This window comes from Saccopteryx leptura, chromosome 1 (genome assembly GCF_036850995.1).
Source record: "Saccopteryx leptura isolate mSacLep1 chromosome 1, mSacLep1_pri_phased_curated, whole genome shotgun sequence".
Lineage (NCBI taxonomy): Eukaryota > Metazoa > Chordata > Mammalia > Chiroptera > Emballonuridae > Saccopteryx > Saccopteryx leptura.
In genome coordinates, this window is record NC_089503.1 from 386,004,963 (window position 1) to 386,019,420 (window position 14,458).

General features: G+C 61.8%; 1 protein-coding gene across 3 annotated transcripts in view; it reads left to right on the plus strand.

The window, feature by feature from the left end:
- The window catches only part of IP6K3 (inositol hexakisphosphate kinase 3), a 27,602-nt gene continuing 13,144 nt past the window's right edge, over positions 1 to 14,458 (plus strand). The window contains exons 1-3 of one of the 3 annotated variants that reach the window (XM_066359633.1): positions 1,352 to 2,990; positions 3,753 to 3,904; positions 4,075 to 4,833. The gene's annotated coding sequence lies outside the window, so the exon portion shown is untranslated. Of the gene's footprint in view, positions 36 to 1,351; positions 2,991 to 3,752; positions 4,834 to 14,458 lie in introns of those variants that run through there. The other 2 variants (XM_066359631.1, XM_066359632.1) reach the window with 2 other exon arrangements.

Consider the following 14,458-nt stretch of genomic DNA (forward strand, 5'->3'; position numbering starts at 1 on the left):
AGCAGAAGCCCAGTCACACCCTGGACAGCATCCAGGTGAGAAGTTCCCTGGTGGGGCCAGGGACCCGGGCTGGGGCAGGCTGGCACAGCCGAGGGCTGGGGGAGCCGTCCGCCCTGGCTGCCAGCCTGCTCTGACTGGGAGCGGCTGGACAGTGACCTCCCTCGGCTTGCACTGCGTCCTGGCGTTCCAAGGAAGAGCACTTGCATGCACACTCACACCCATATGTGCACTCTGTGCATACATGCATGCTCATATGCAAACACATTTGCACACATGCTCACACTTACACACACGTGTACTCGTATGCATGCATACTCGCACCCACATGTACATGTATGCTCACACACATGCACACTTACACATACACATTCATGTGCACGCACTCACACCCACATGTACACGTGTGCTCACACACATGCACTTACACATACACACTCATGTGCATGCACACTCACACACACGCACACATGCATATTCACACACAAGCTCACTCAAACTTCCCACACACACTCGCACACATGCACACTCACATGCATGCACACATGCATATTCACACACAAGCTCACTCATACTTCCCACACACACTCGCACACATGCACACTCACATGCATGCACACTCACACATGGCTGGACACAGCAGAACGAGAACAAGAAGTATCAGCAAAGACAGAAAAGGCCACGGGAAAGTGAGAGAAAGGAAAACCAGAGACAGAAACAGCCGGGACAGCAGAGGAAATCAGGAACAGGCAGGAAACGGAGGGGATGAAGACTCGAGGGGCATCACACCACGGAGTGCGTTTTACCTGTGTGCTTCGCCACCTGAGGGCAGGGGTGGCGGATGGGGACATCCTCACGCTTGTCTCGGAGGCCCTCCCACGGCCGGGGCGGGGGACGTGGAGCAGGATGGGGGCAGTGTGCCCAGCTGGGGTGCAGGAGGGGAGGAGGGGAGGAGGGGAGGAGGGGAGGAGGGGCTCTTGCTGGGATCTGGGCAGGTCAGCGGAATCATGGCAGTGGCGTTGTTTACACCGAGGGATGGGAGTGACAACATGTGCTGGAACAGGGAGGCTTGTTGTCTCTAGAGAGGGAAAACTGGGTCATAAGGGCAGATGGGATGGGGGGGGGCTGCTAAGAAAGGTTTCACAGGCAGTCAGAGCAAGGTGTCCGTGCCAGGGGCCAAGGAGAGGGCAGGAAACCCCCAGGGCCCCAGCTGTGGGTGGCTCAGCTCCTGACGTCACACACATCCCCGGTTGCCAAAGCCACGGCGTGGGGGGGATGGGAGGGGAAGCCAGAAATCCAGGATGCGTTCACGCATTTGTTCAGTCACCAAACAGGTCCTGGGAGGCTGGCAGTGTGCCATGTGCTTGGGACATGGTGTGGAGCAAAATAAGCCAGGTTACTGTCCTTGAAGAAGGGAACCATGCAAGGAGCAAATAATAGCACAGGAAAACTGCAGCGGGGTCTGGGATAAGTGCTTCTCAAGAAAGGTGCTGGGGGCAGACGTGTCAGGGCGATCAAGGAGGGCTTCTTGGAGGAGGTGATGCTTGAGCTGACATCCAAAAGGTGTGAAGGGGAGTCAGCTAGAGGGAGAGGTGACGGTAAGGCATCCCAGGCAGAAGGGACAGCAAGTGAAAAGGCCTTGTGCACAGTGTGGCTGGACCAGAGGCAAGGGGACAGACACCTGTGAGATGGAGCTGAGGGGGTGGGCAAAGCAGCGCTGGGCGGGGCTTGGGAGTGTGTTCTCAGGACGAGGAGCCACGGGAGAGTATTAAGCAGGTAAGTGATGTGGCCTGAATCACTTCAAAACCTCACTCTGGGAGGATGGGTTGTAGGAGCAGGGGCGTGAGGAGGAGCGAGGACACCGTGAGGGGTCATCCGTTCGGGAGATGGAGGGGGCGGGCCAGGGCGGCGGCTGCGGGGATGAAAAGAGGGGTCCAGTTTGGGACACGTAACTCACAGGGCAAATGTCATGATGCAGGGACTTCCAGAGAGGGCAGCAGAGAAGGGAGAAGGTCCCAGGTGGTCAGTCGGGCTGGGGTGGGAGAGACAAAGGGCCCCCCCGGGGGACGAGCCCATCCCTTCCCCCCAAGCAGCCGGCCTGTGCTCATGAGCCCCAGTTACTGTCCGCCTCCAAGGGGCAGCGTCTGAGAGTGGGCCCGAAACGCTCCGTCCACGGCAGAGCCAAGCTGCTCGGGGCTGATTTCCTGGTAGAGGGGCAGCCGGCCAGGCCCCGGGCGGGCGGGAGTCGCCACGGGGCGGACGCGGTTGTGGAAAGAGGCTTAGCAGCAGGCCTCCTGCGGACGAAGCTGAGCTTCGGAAAATGACCGTGGAGGGAAGTTGGCCACAGCCGGGAAACAGAAATAAAGCGCCTATTTGGTTGCGTAACAGGAAAGGCCAGGTCACCAGCCCCGTGGCAGTGGGGCCTGCGTGTTCTGTTTACTGCCGTGGGCCTCAGCTCACGGGTTAGGGGCTCCAAACTGTTGTTCAATAAGTGGGTGAATAAATAAGAAGCCGGCACGGAATCTTGCTCGTCACAACAACAGAACGGGAACGGGAACCGGGTACTGGCACGTGGACCGGCCCTCCTGACGCGCTGGGTCACTCACGCTGAGTTCACCCGGCTCACGTGGGGGGCCGTCCCCTCTGCGTCCCCTAAGGACCTGCTGGCTCAGCGCAGTGGAGGGTCTTGGGCTCCAGGGACAGCAGCGACTTCGCCAGCCGGGTGGGAAGGGGGAGGTGGGCGAGGGCTGGACCAAAGGGGGTCACGCCTTCTCTCCCAGGGCCAGATGATAACTGGACCCCCGTGTGAGGGGCCCGGCAGGCAGGGGGCTCCCGGGGCAGCCTGGCTTCTGCCTCTTCCCTGGTGAAATGCGATCAGCTCCCCAGGCAGGGGAGTGAGAAGTGGGGCAGGCGTGGGATCCTCAACCCACTCTCAGCCAGGCCAGCCTCGGGACACTCGGGACCGTCGAGCCTGCAGGCTGGGCGCTGTCCGGGTATGGGGGGCACCTGAGGTGGGGATGGGACAGGATGTCTGTCACGAGAAGGGCGGCTGGGCAGGCGGGCGGGCGGGCGCCCCCAGATTTGCTGTGGCCGTCCCGGGACACCTTCGACTTCGCTGCTGAGGCACCTGCGGGGCATGTGGGCAGCTTGCGCTGTGCCAGGCCCGCGGGAGGGCGCCCCAGACTTGCTGTGGCCGTCCCGGGACACCTTCGACTTCGCTGCTGAGGCACCTGCGGGGCATGTGGGCAGCTTGCGCTGTGCCAGGCCCGCGGGAGGACGCCCCAGACTTGCTGTGGCCGTCCCGGGACACCTTCGACTTCGCTGCTGAGGCACCTGCGGGGCATGTGGGCAGCTTGCGCTGTGCCAGGCCCGCGGCGGACGCGGGCACCCTGAGTGCGCAGGGGCGGAGAGGACCTGTGGGACCAGCAGATGGGGAAGAATGGGGACCCTAGAGAAAGCAAGGACACAGGGTGTGGCTCAGTCCCAAGCCCCCACACAGAGAAACCCAAGAAGGGACAACTAGGTCCCAGGCCAGTGTGACACCCGGTGCCCAAGGGAACCACAGCCATGGGTCCCGGGTAGCTTGAGTGTCCTGGAGGGCAGGTCCAGGGCCGCTCGGACCTGAACCCATTCTCTGTGACAAACCCCCGTCCTCTGCCTCGCCTCCACCCCCCCTGTGCACCTGTCACCAGGCCGAACCAAGGCTGACTCCTCAAAGCCTCCCTTCCACCCCGCTGTCCTCTCTCCCTCTCCAGCCAGAGCCGCCTGGAGGTCAGCAGCTGCCCGGCCGCCTTTGACCTGTGCACCCCCAGTCCGCTCTCCTCAGAACAGAGGGGGCTCTGAAACAAACCTGCGCTGGCCCACCCCGGCGGGAAGCCCTTCAGGTCCTCCGGAGAGGCCGAGGGGAGTTCTGGGGGGCCCGCCTCCCCCCAGTGTCACCTGTCACCGCTCCCCACTCCTTGCTCTGCCTCCTCGCGCCCCCTCACCGCCTCTGGGTCTCTGCAGGCTCTTTCCTTACCTGGACCACTCTTTTCATCCTCCCTCAAACGCAACATGAAGGCCCCTATTTTCCTTCAGGTCTCCTTTGCCACTTCCTCCAGGATGCCTTTCTTGCTTACTCCCCACGCAGGTGAGGGAGGCCCCCCTAAGCCCCACGGTCTCCCTCCCACACACTGGAATCCCCCTTTGACTTGCTGAGCACCCTCGCCGACCCACCAGCCCGCAGCTGCAGTCCCCTGACAACAGGCACCGCCCGGCGGGCCCCTGGGCTGGCCCGTCTTCAGGATGACCGACTGCTGCCCGACTTTCCTTCTCCGGCTGGGGTGGGCGGCCACAGCTCAGGAGAAACAGACAGTGAGGTTGTAGGGAATGGGGTGGGGGCAGGGAGACTGGGGGAGGGGAGAAGATGGCCCCCACCCTAGCTTTACTCCACGTACAAGGGATCAAAAAATAACCCAAGGCCTTGGGCAACGCGCCCTCTGTTGCCAAGGCCTGACACCCATCCAGGCAGCGGAGCAGAACTGTCCCCTCTGGGCCCACACCCTCCTCTTCCTCCCAGGGCAGCAAATACCAGCGACAGCTGGGCATGCCAGGCCCTGCCAGCCCTTCCCCAGGGTCAGGTGACCCCCGCCCTCCCCCCCACCCCGGGGCCACTATAGACTGGCCCTCTGGGCAGACTCGCCGCCAGTGTTGCAGTGGACAGCCACGTCTCCACCCTGGGGCCCTGTGGAGGACTTTGTCCGAAGCCTGCAGTCAGTAGACACTGAGACGGAAGGTCACTTCCCGCGGGACCCTTCCTCCTACGCACCCCCCACCACACCGCAAGAAGGAGCCCTGGTGAGTGCTGCCCCCGGGGGGGCGGGGTAGCGACGGGGATGGGCTTGCTGGACCCTCGATGGCGCCCCGGGGTCTGAGGGGCCGGCCGCATCGCCAGCCAGGGCTGAGGAAGCGTCTGCCGGTGGAGGCGCCAGAGTGTCCGTGCGTCTGTCTGCGCACGTGCGGGGGCGAGTTGCAATGGTTCGGCGACACAGACATTCCGTCGTCTGCTTCTCTCCCACCCCTTTCCGCCTCCCCGTGCGGAATTCCAACCCGCTCCGTCCTGCGGCCCCCGTGGGAAGAAGACACAGTGTTCTTCCCGGTCTGAGCTGGGACCACAGAGGAAGTTCCCCGGGCAGGTGCAGGGCTGGGAGTCCATGATTCAGGCCACTCCGGGTTAACCCTTCACGGAGACAGCTGTCCCAGGGGAAAAGGACACCACCTCCTGAGCCCGGGAATGTTCTGTCCCCAGCATGTCCTGTCCTAGCAGCCTCTCCCTTCCACCAGTGCTGGCATGACATCAGCGCCTGTGGCAGTGGCCTGGGGCCCGGGCGCAGGGTGTCAGCCACGGAGCAGGGTGCAAGGAGGGCCATGGGGACTCAGAGACGTGGCACCACCAAGAGCCCCTGCCCTGGGCAGTGGCGGAGTCTTTGGGGACCCCTTCCTGTGGGTCCCCTTCTTCTGGGCTCTCCCGTGAACCTGAGACCTGAACTTGAGTCTGCGTGGGTCCTCAGGACACCTGGGGACCTAAAATCATTCGTGCCGGGCCCCTGCCCTGGGGATTCAGAATCCCAGCGGGCAAGACCTGGGCTTCTACGGAGTTTTTAAAAGCTACTGGTTTGTTTTTAACCCTTTTGCCATGAAAAATGATAAGCCCACAGGAGAAAGTAGAGGGAGTGATAGAAACAGCACTTGCATATCCAGGCTCTGGGTTTAAACAGTTGTTTGAGTTGCCGTGTTTGCTCTATCAGCTACACTGAGGCATCCCACTCCCCACCCACCCAAAGTAGGCTCTTACCTCACCCTAATTCCACTATTCCACTAACAAAAGTAACAACTCCCCGGGAATGTCTAGATCTTGGCCATATTCAGGTTGTCTCAATTGCTCTCTAAATGCTTTTGTTTATTCATTTTTAGCAAGAGACAGAGACAGACAGAGACAGGGACAGACAGACAGAGAGGGAGAGAGATGAGAAGCATCAATTCATAGTTGCGGCACCTTAGTTGTTCATTGATTGCTTTTACATAAGTGCCTTGACCGGGGGGCTCCAGCAGAGCAAGTGACCCCTTGCTCAAGCCAGCAACTTTGGGCTCGAGCCAGTGACTTTGGGCTTCAAGCCAACAACTTTTGGGCTCAAACCAGTTACCATGGGGACATGTCCATGATCCCATGTTCAAGCCGGCAACCCTGTGCTCAAGCCAGATGAGCCTGCACTCAAGCCAGATAATCTGCACTCAAGCCAGTGACCTCAGGGTTTCCAAACGGGGTCCCCTGCGTCCCAGGCCGACACTCTCTCCGCTGGGCCACTGCCTGGTCAGGCCCCACTAAATGTTTTTTTAATGCTTTGCTTAGACCAGGATCCAGTCAAGGTGTAAGTGGTCAGATTCCTTCCAAATCTCTTTCCACTTGGTAGAATCTCCACCAACGCCTCCCCACCCCCACCCTGATTTTTCCACCACATTGGCTCACTGAGTTGAAGGGCTAGTCCCACAGGAGGGTAAGAACATGGCTGACTTAGACCCTCTCAGTACCGATAGGGAAACTGAGGCCCGGAGGGAATGGACAGGGAGTCTGGGGCAGAGCCGAGTCTCCTGCTCCCCTGACCCGCTGTGCTGCCCCAGGGCCAGGTCCTCATCAGGTGTCTGAGAAACTCCTGCAATGGGCCTGTGGCCCCTGGGACCCGCCCTGTCCTCCTGCCGGGGCATCCTGGGGGTGGCAGGACAGCGGCTGCCCGCTTTCCCCTGCTCTGAGCAGGGCGCGTGAACAAATCCTCCCCAGGCGGAAGTCCGCGTGGGCCCTGTCTGGTTGGTCTGCAGTCACAGGAACAGCGGCCAGCGTTACCGCACTGAGCACGGACACGTGGGGGTGTTCGGGGCAGTGGCTGGAGGTGGGGGCGGAAGGGAGGGACAGGGGGGCCCCGCACACCCAGCATGGCACTGGCAGCCCCTTACCTCGTGCCAGTTACCCTTCCCCCTCCCGCCGTGGGGTCCGCCCGCCCCAGGAGGGACCCGTCGCTGAAGACCACCTTCATCCCACCGCCTCCCTCCCTGTCGAGCCCTGTCCCTGGTTTGGGGGTGTCCCTCCCCCACGAATCCAGCCACATACCCCACTTCTCAGAATCCACGTCTCGTCCAGGGCAGGAAGCTGCCCCAGCCAGACCATCTTTAGGAAAAAGCAGGGGGGTGGCAAGAAGGGAACATGGGGTGATCAATCTCGGTGATGAGTTCTGAGCTAAAAACAGTCGTCTGGGAACCAGGGCTGCCTCTCCGTCTGGGCTGTCTGAGGACAGGCCTGGCAAACCCCGGGCCGTGCAGGTATGCATCCTCAGTGGCCTGCCAGGAGGCCTGCTGGCTGTAGGTTTTGGCCATAGTGACTCCCTCCCGTGGGGCGGTCCTACGCGTCCGCTGCTGCCCTCTGCTGGGGGGACTTGCTCACTCGCTCCTCAGTTGGCTCGTCCAGCTCTGTGGCATGAGGAACCATGACCACACGCTCACACGCATGCACCCACCCGCTCATCTACACTCTCGCGTGCACACACACACTTGCCCCGTCCCGCTGTTGTGCTCTGATCTTAAAAAAAAGGGTTTCTTCCTGCAGCCAGAACGTTGCCATGCTAACCACGGGCCAGACCTATATATCCCTGGCTCGTAAGTCTCTTCCGCCAGGCAGGTGGCTGGCCGTATCCCTGAGAGAGGGTGGGAGACGTGGAGGAGGGTCGTCCGAGGCTGGGAAACGTGCAGGTCTGTGTTGGGCAACATCGAGATCCTGGGTGCAGCTTCACGGCGCTGTGCCTCACAGGAGCTGGCCGAACGGTTGCTGGCCTTGCCCAGGGTGCCCGAGGCCCCAGGGCGCTGTCATGAGGTCGGGATATGTTAGGACCCCGGGGAGGGCGCAGCCCCTCGCCCCCAGCCTCTGCCTCCCCCAGAGCCGCCCTTCCAGTGGCCCCCCCAGCGGCTGGGCTTGAGCCATCTTGGCCCCATGCGTCTCTGCCCTGTCAGCAGCCTCGGAACGTTGCCCAGCCGCCGAGGGCATTTGTCAGCGGCTGGAGGGCTCCTAAACTAATCATCGCTGTATTAAAATCGCATTTGGTCCTCAAGCTGGAGGAACGCTGGGAGGTTTTTAAATGTTAAGAGAAAAAGGGGAGGGGGGGGGAATCTTCTCTCAAAGGATAAAATCAGCCTCGAAATAAGTTGCTGCAACGGAGGAATGTGAAGTATTGCTCTGCGGCCCGGGAGCCCGAGCCTCCCAGGGGGCGGGTGCCGCCAAGCCGCATAATTCAGCCACGCTGGGAGGCGACGTGCGCGTCCCCCAGAGCTCAGTATTGATCCCAGCGGGCCGGGGGGCCGTGCAGACGGAGGACACACGGGCCTACAGCCCTTGATTCATTTTTAGAAATGGACTTTAACACATGATTTTTTATTCCCCCTCCGGAAAATAACCCTGTGCTGTCCCCAGCCCGGACGGGCCCCAGATGATATACACCCCTCCGCCGCAGAAGAAACACCCGAGTCCCGCCCGTTACGACCTAAGTGGCTTTAAATGGTTTTCGGGTCCTCTCATCTCGAAGAGATTAAAAAATGCTCCCTTGAGCGTTACGAAGACATTGAATTGGTCCGTGTACCAGACCTCTGGCTCCTCGAGGGGCTGAGCGCAGACATGAGCGCGCAGGCCGCAGCCTGACACGGTTTACCCCTCTGTCTTCTTCCGCAACAAGCTCTTTCTTCGTTATCCCCGCCCCCCGACGCCCCCTCCCCACCCTGGATTTATTGGGAGGCGGTCCTGAAGGCTGTCACACCCCGTGACTAAGGCGATGCCTCCCTCTCTACCGTGAGCCCTTTCTGTCCCCTCCACGCCCATGCCCAGCACAGCGTGGACGGCAGGAAACTGGGGCAGGCCACGCGGCATCCCGCCTCCCTCCCCCCACACAGCCCACCCACCACCTCCCCCCACACAGCCCACCCACCACCTCCCCCCACACAGCCCACCCACCACCTCCCCCCACACAGCCCACCCACCACCTCCCCCCACACAGCCCACCCACCTCCCCCCACACAGCCCACCCACCTCCCCATGGCTCCCTGCACACCCACGCCCCCAAAGCAGCCCCTCCTCCTGCTCCCCCAGGCCAGGCCACGCCCCTCCCGACCGCAGACCCCCTTCCGGACCCCTCCGCACCCCTGCCATCTCAGCGACAGACAGCCAGATCTCCCAACCTCTCCAGCGAGTCCCCATTCAACAGTATTTTTTCCTACGAGTCCCCCTGCGACACTCGTTATACTTTTAGTATCTGTTGATTGAGAAAATAGATGATGATAAAAACTACTAGGAACGCAATAATGCCTTTAAATGAATTTGTATCTCAGTAATTACCCAAGCGTTTGCAGACACTTGAGAAACCGAGGGAGCGCGCTCCGCGGGTGTTAACGTTACAAGTCTGCAGAGAAGGCCGGCGGCGGCGCTGGTGTGGGTCTGGGTGAGGGCTCCATGGACCGCTGGGGGCGCCCTTCTCCCTGGGCGCTGGGAACCAACCGCCCCGCGCCTGGGTGGGTCCGGCAGAGGCGGCATGCTAGCCTCGGGCTGTGGCGCCCTCGCCGCCCAGCTAGGCAAGCTCTTGCAAGGTTCCCATTTCTGATAAAGGCCTCCGAGGCACGCCCCGTGGAGAGGGCCCCAGGATAAGACCCTGGCGTGAGAGCCTGACTTGGGTCTCAGGACCCAGAGGAAGACTGCACTGTGGTGCAGACCGCACAGGAGGCCGAAACAACCCCAGCTCCGGGGCAAGAGCTCTGGTCCCCGGGAGGCGCCCCACCCTTGCCCTTCTCCATCTGAGGAGGACTGTCTTGGGAAACACAGATGCTGGCCACCAAGCCGGTGGTCTGCACAGGTGCTCAGTAGCAGCGGGTAATATTGGACAGATATCTTTGTGCAACGAAATATGCGAGTGTCAGACTGAAGCAAGGTTGCCTCCCACTTAAGGTATCCACCTTGGGTACCTGGCTGTGACCACCCCGTCCCTCAAAAATCCCAGTGGCGCCCTGGCCGGTTGGCTCAGTGGTAGAGCGTCGGCCTGGCGTGCAGAAGTTCCGGGTTCGATTCCCGGCCAGGGCACACAGGAGAGGCGCCCATCTGCTTCTCTACCCCTCCCCCTCTCCTTCCACTCTGTCTCTCTCTTTCCCTCCCGCAGCCGAGGCTCCACTGGAGCAAAGATGGCCGGGCACTGGGGATGGCTCCTTGGTTTCTGCCCCAGGCACTAGAGTGGCTCTGGTCTCAACAGAGCGACGCCCGGAGGGGCAGAGCGTCGCCCCTGGTGGGCGTACCGGGTGGATCCCGGTCGGGCGCATGTGGGAGTCTGTCTGTCTCTCCCTGTTTCCAGCTTCAGAAAACTACAAAAACAAACAAACAAACCAAAAAAACCCCAGTGGCCTGGTATGACAGGAACTGCGTTCTCTCTGCCAGGCTACGCGTACCCAGCACGCACAGTCGCCCGGGGAGCCAGGAGAACGTAGGATCTGCCTGTTCTGAACGCTCCCACCGGCGGTGACCAGTCACCACACTTACCCTCACAGGACGGACAAAGTACAGTCGTCCCTGGTCCCGCCGGGAGCACCAGGACATTGTGGGCAGCCCCGACCATGACCACAGTCGGCCAGCTTGCTTCCAGAACTGACAGGCTTTGATAAGATATACTTCGTGACTAATTCAGTCCAAGCTTAAACCCTGACAAGTCTGATTTGTGGTGTCGCCTGCCGGCTTCCCTCAAATGGGAGTGGCGAGTGGGAAATAGAGAGAAAAACCTTCTGTGATTTTTAACAAGCTCTGGATTGGCATGTGGGTGGGGGTTATATACACACTGGCTCTCAGGAAGACAATGTGCCAGCTGGTCGTGATGGGCCGCGGTGCCCTCACCCACCTGAGTGTGATGGGTGGCATCTGTCATTGTGTCTGGCATCCCTGGCACTGTCATCTGTCCCCGCTCGGCCAGCCAAACACAACTGCAGGCCCTCTGTCTCCACGACCCTCCTTTTCAGGCTGGGAGGGTCTAGCAGCCGGTGGCAGGCTGGCTGTCACGCAGGGTCCGCGGGGCGCTGCGGACACAGACAGCCCGGGGCCCCTTAACAACCAGCTCGATGGCAGGGTCCCATCGGAGAAATCAGCCCTGAATCTCCTGCTGAGTGAGGCCCAGAGTTACATTATTCAGGACATAACCCAGGGACAGGGCAGGAGAACACGGACCTGGGGCCATGTGTCCACTCCTCCTGGAAGCGGGGGACTGTAAGCTGAGCTCTCTGGCGGGGGCATCTCGCCTCTCCCCTCCCTCCCTCCCTCCCTCCCTGCCTCATCCTAACTCCCTGTAGTTCCTTCCCAGGGGCCACCAGGAAGGCTGCTAGGCGCCGGGTCCAGGCTGTGGGGCTGTGGGAGGAGGCGTGGGCTGGACTCGGGGACGTGAGTCTCCCTTCAAAGCACTAAAGGGAGCCCTGGGTATTCAGCAAGTGTGTCGGGGGGGGGGGTGAGGTCCCGTCTGGGGCAGCTGCCTCCCCAGCCTCCCCAGCTCACAGGCAGAGCCAGTCCTGAGAACCCCCCACGCAGTGACAAACCTGGAGGTGGAGACGCTTGGGAAGAGGCCTCCACAAAGGCGTGCTGCGCCCTTTGTCATCCGAGCACCGTGACAAGCCTGTGGCAGTGGCTGGGAAGCCAGGCTCGGCGGCGTCACCCAGGGCGTCTCAGGGGCCTCGGCAAGCTGCTGGGAACAGCGGGAACAGCGCTGCTAGGAACAGACCCGGGGCTCAGAGGCAGCAAAGGCCCCGGCCCATGCCAACGACGGGCACTTGCAGGTGGCCAAGGGTGGTCTGGGCCGGGAAAGGTCTGTCCAGGTGAATTACTGAAGCAGGTTGCCCAGGGAGGCACGGAAGGGGGACGGCCTTCCCCGGCTCTGTCCCCTGGGGTGGGAGGCTGTGCACAGACCGGTGGGAACCTCAAACTGGCCTGGGAGTCCAGGGTCAGCCTTAGACCAGTGCCCTAGGAGGGTGACATGGGTGGGCACAGGCTGCCTCGCCAAGCAGCAGCAGAGCCCACCTGCCACGCTCAGGCACGTGCTTCGGGGGCTGATGCCTCTGCCCAGCCGCCCTCCCTCCGCCCCCTCCCACCAGCCTGTCCGGCCGCAGGACACGGCTCAGGAGCGCGGGGAGTCTGAGGAGATGTCACCCAATCTGCCCCTTCAGATGACCCTCAAGGGAGCGTGCCTCAGTTTCCCCAGCCGCCGAGCTCTCTAAAGAGTACAAGGGCGACTACCCTGCCTGCAGCTTAGGGCAGGGGGGTTTGTGGGGCTGCGCTACGGGCGGGCCGGGGTGACCCTCTGAGAAGGTCCCGCCAGAGCTCCTGAGAGGGTCCGGGACTGGCCGTGCCTCTCGAGTCTGGTTGACGCCAGCCAGCCAGCAGGCCCCGGGAAGGTTGATAGCAAGGCCAGCTCGAGATGGACGACCCCTCCTGATGGATTCTGTGCTATGGAACCCACCCACCGCTAGGACATGCCTTTACTGTCATCCGTGTATGAGAGACCAGGGCTATGGACAAGGAACACTGGGTCCTGCCCGGCACAGCCAGCGACTTCCAGGTGACTTCAGTCAAGTCCCAGCCTCCCTGAGGCTCCAATTCCTGACTTTCAAAATAGATGAACAAGCTCTTGGCCTCCCCGCAGCATGGCGGGTAAGAGTCATCTGGGGCCAGTGCTCTCCGCACGCCAGCTGGAGGCCCACAGGCAAGTCATGTAACGCTCTGCACCTCGTTTTCTTGGTCTGTAAAATGGGCTAATGACACTGCCCCCCAGGGTGGTTGTGAGGCTTTAATGGATTCATCTACATAAAGCACCCAGACTACTGCTTGGCGCACGTCAAGTGCTACGTGTGTTACCATTTCCTTCCCGCTGCGCCAATGCGAGGCGCCATCCATGTCCTCAGGGCTAGCGCCGTAGGGAGGCAGGGGGTGTGAGGGAAGAAGAGCAGCGGGCCGCCCAGCGCGGGAACAGGAGGTCCTCTGGGACACCGCCCGGCTCGGCTGGACCAGGCCCGGTTAGTGCCCGGCCCGCGCAGGGGGACGGTGTGACGGACAGGACCCGGGCTCCTTCCAGAAGTGGCTATAAATGAATTTTACGACCTGGCTGTCCCTCTGGTTACCAGAAAAGCCTCTGCCTCCCTCTCGCCAGGGACAGGTCAGCCGGCAAAGGACGGTGAACATGAAGGCGCATGCCGCGCGAGGAGCGGTGTTGGGACACCTTGCTTTTTCTCTTCTTCTTCCCGGCCTCGGCCTCGGTCAAATTAGCGAGTAGGACTGTGTTTGCCAAGCAGCTGGGACATCGCCTCGTTCATCCCTGGGCTGATTTCTGATTTCCCTCCACGCCCCGATGCCTCCCGCCAACTTCTTCCCTCGGCTCCCAGAACAGAGTGCCAGGAGGACTCACCTCTGTGCAGCTGCAGAGCAGGGCTGGGGGAAGGCTTGGGCTGCGGCCTCAGGCACAGCCCTCCGGCCATCAGACCCCATCTTCCCCACCCCAAGGCCCTGGCCAGGAGCCCCACCCTCCCCAGCCGGGCCCACCTTGCAGGCAGTTCTTGAGCCTCACCCTGCATCCGGCAAAGCAAGGGAACAGCCAGACAGCCGCCCCTTCCGTTTCCCGAAGTAGCCGTGTGGCCTGCAGAGCGTGGCCCACGCATCAGAGGCTCCCAGAGGGAGCGAGTGAGCAGACTGAGGATCCCAACGCTTCCTGGTGCCGGAGGTCTGGGCCGCAGGTGGCAGGACCCTCTCTGCGCCAGGGTCCCGAACAAACTGATAGGCACTGCTATGCCTGGAGCCAGCCGGCCGTGCCCCCGGTCTGGACCGAAGGTCATTTGGAGGGTTCATCGCGCCCAGCGCTGCCCAGCCTGGTCACAGCCACGGCAGGGAGTCCTGCAGAGAAGAGTATTAATAACTCGGCAGAGATGGGCCCCGCTGTGAGAATGTCCTCTCAGACACGACGAGGATGGCCGGGAGAACCTCCCTCCGAGTGTCCCCTCGGCACTCTCCGGAGACAAAGTCAGGATGTCCCTAGGAGCTGCCTTTCCAGCCCAGGGTCCCAGCATTTGCCGGGGCGGGGGGTTCCCTGAGCACACCCTGTGGGAGGAAGAGGGAGCGGCAGGTGGTGGAGGATGGGGTCCAGGGAGCCCACTCTACCCCCCGCCTCTGGCCCTGGACCCAGTCCCTGCCGGACCCCAGCAAGGTGCCTCAGGCCTCGCTCTCCTTGCGAGCAGGGAAGCAGTGAGACAGCCTGCCTTCCCAGCAACCCGCAGCTGCTGGGAAAACGGGACCCGCAGCGGCAACAGTGCCGGAAATAATCATGATTAATCACCTTCGCTGAGCCCGTAGCTCTGGGACCTGGCTAATCCCTTCACCAGCTTTATC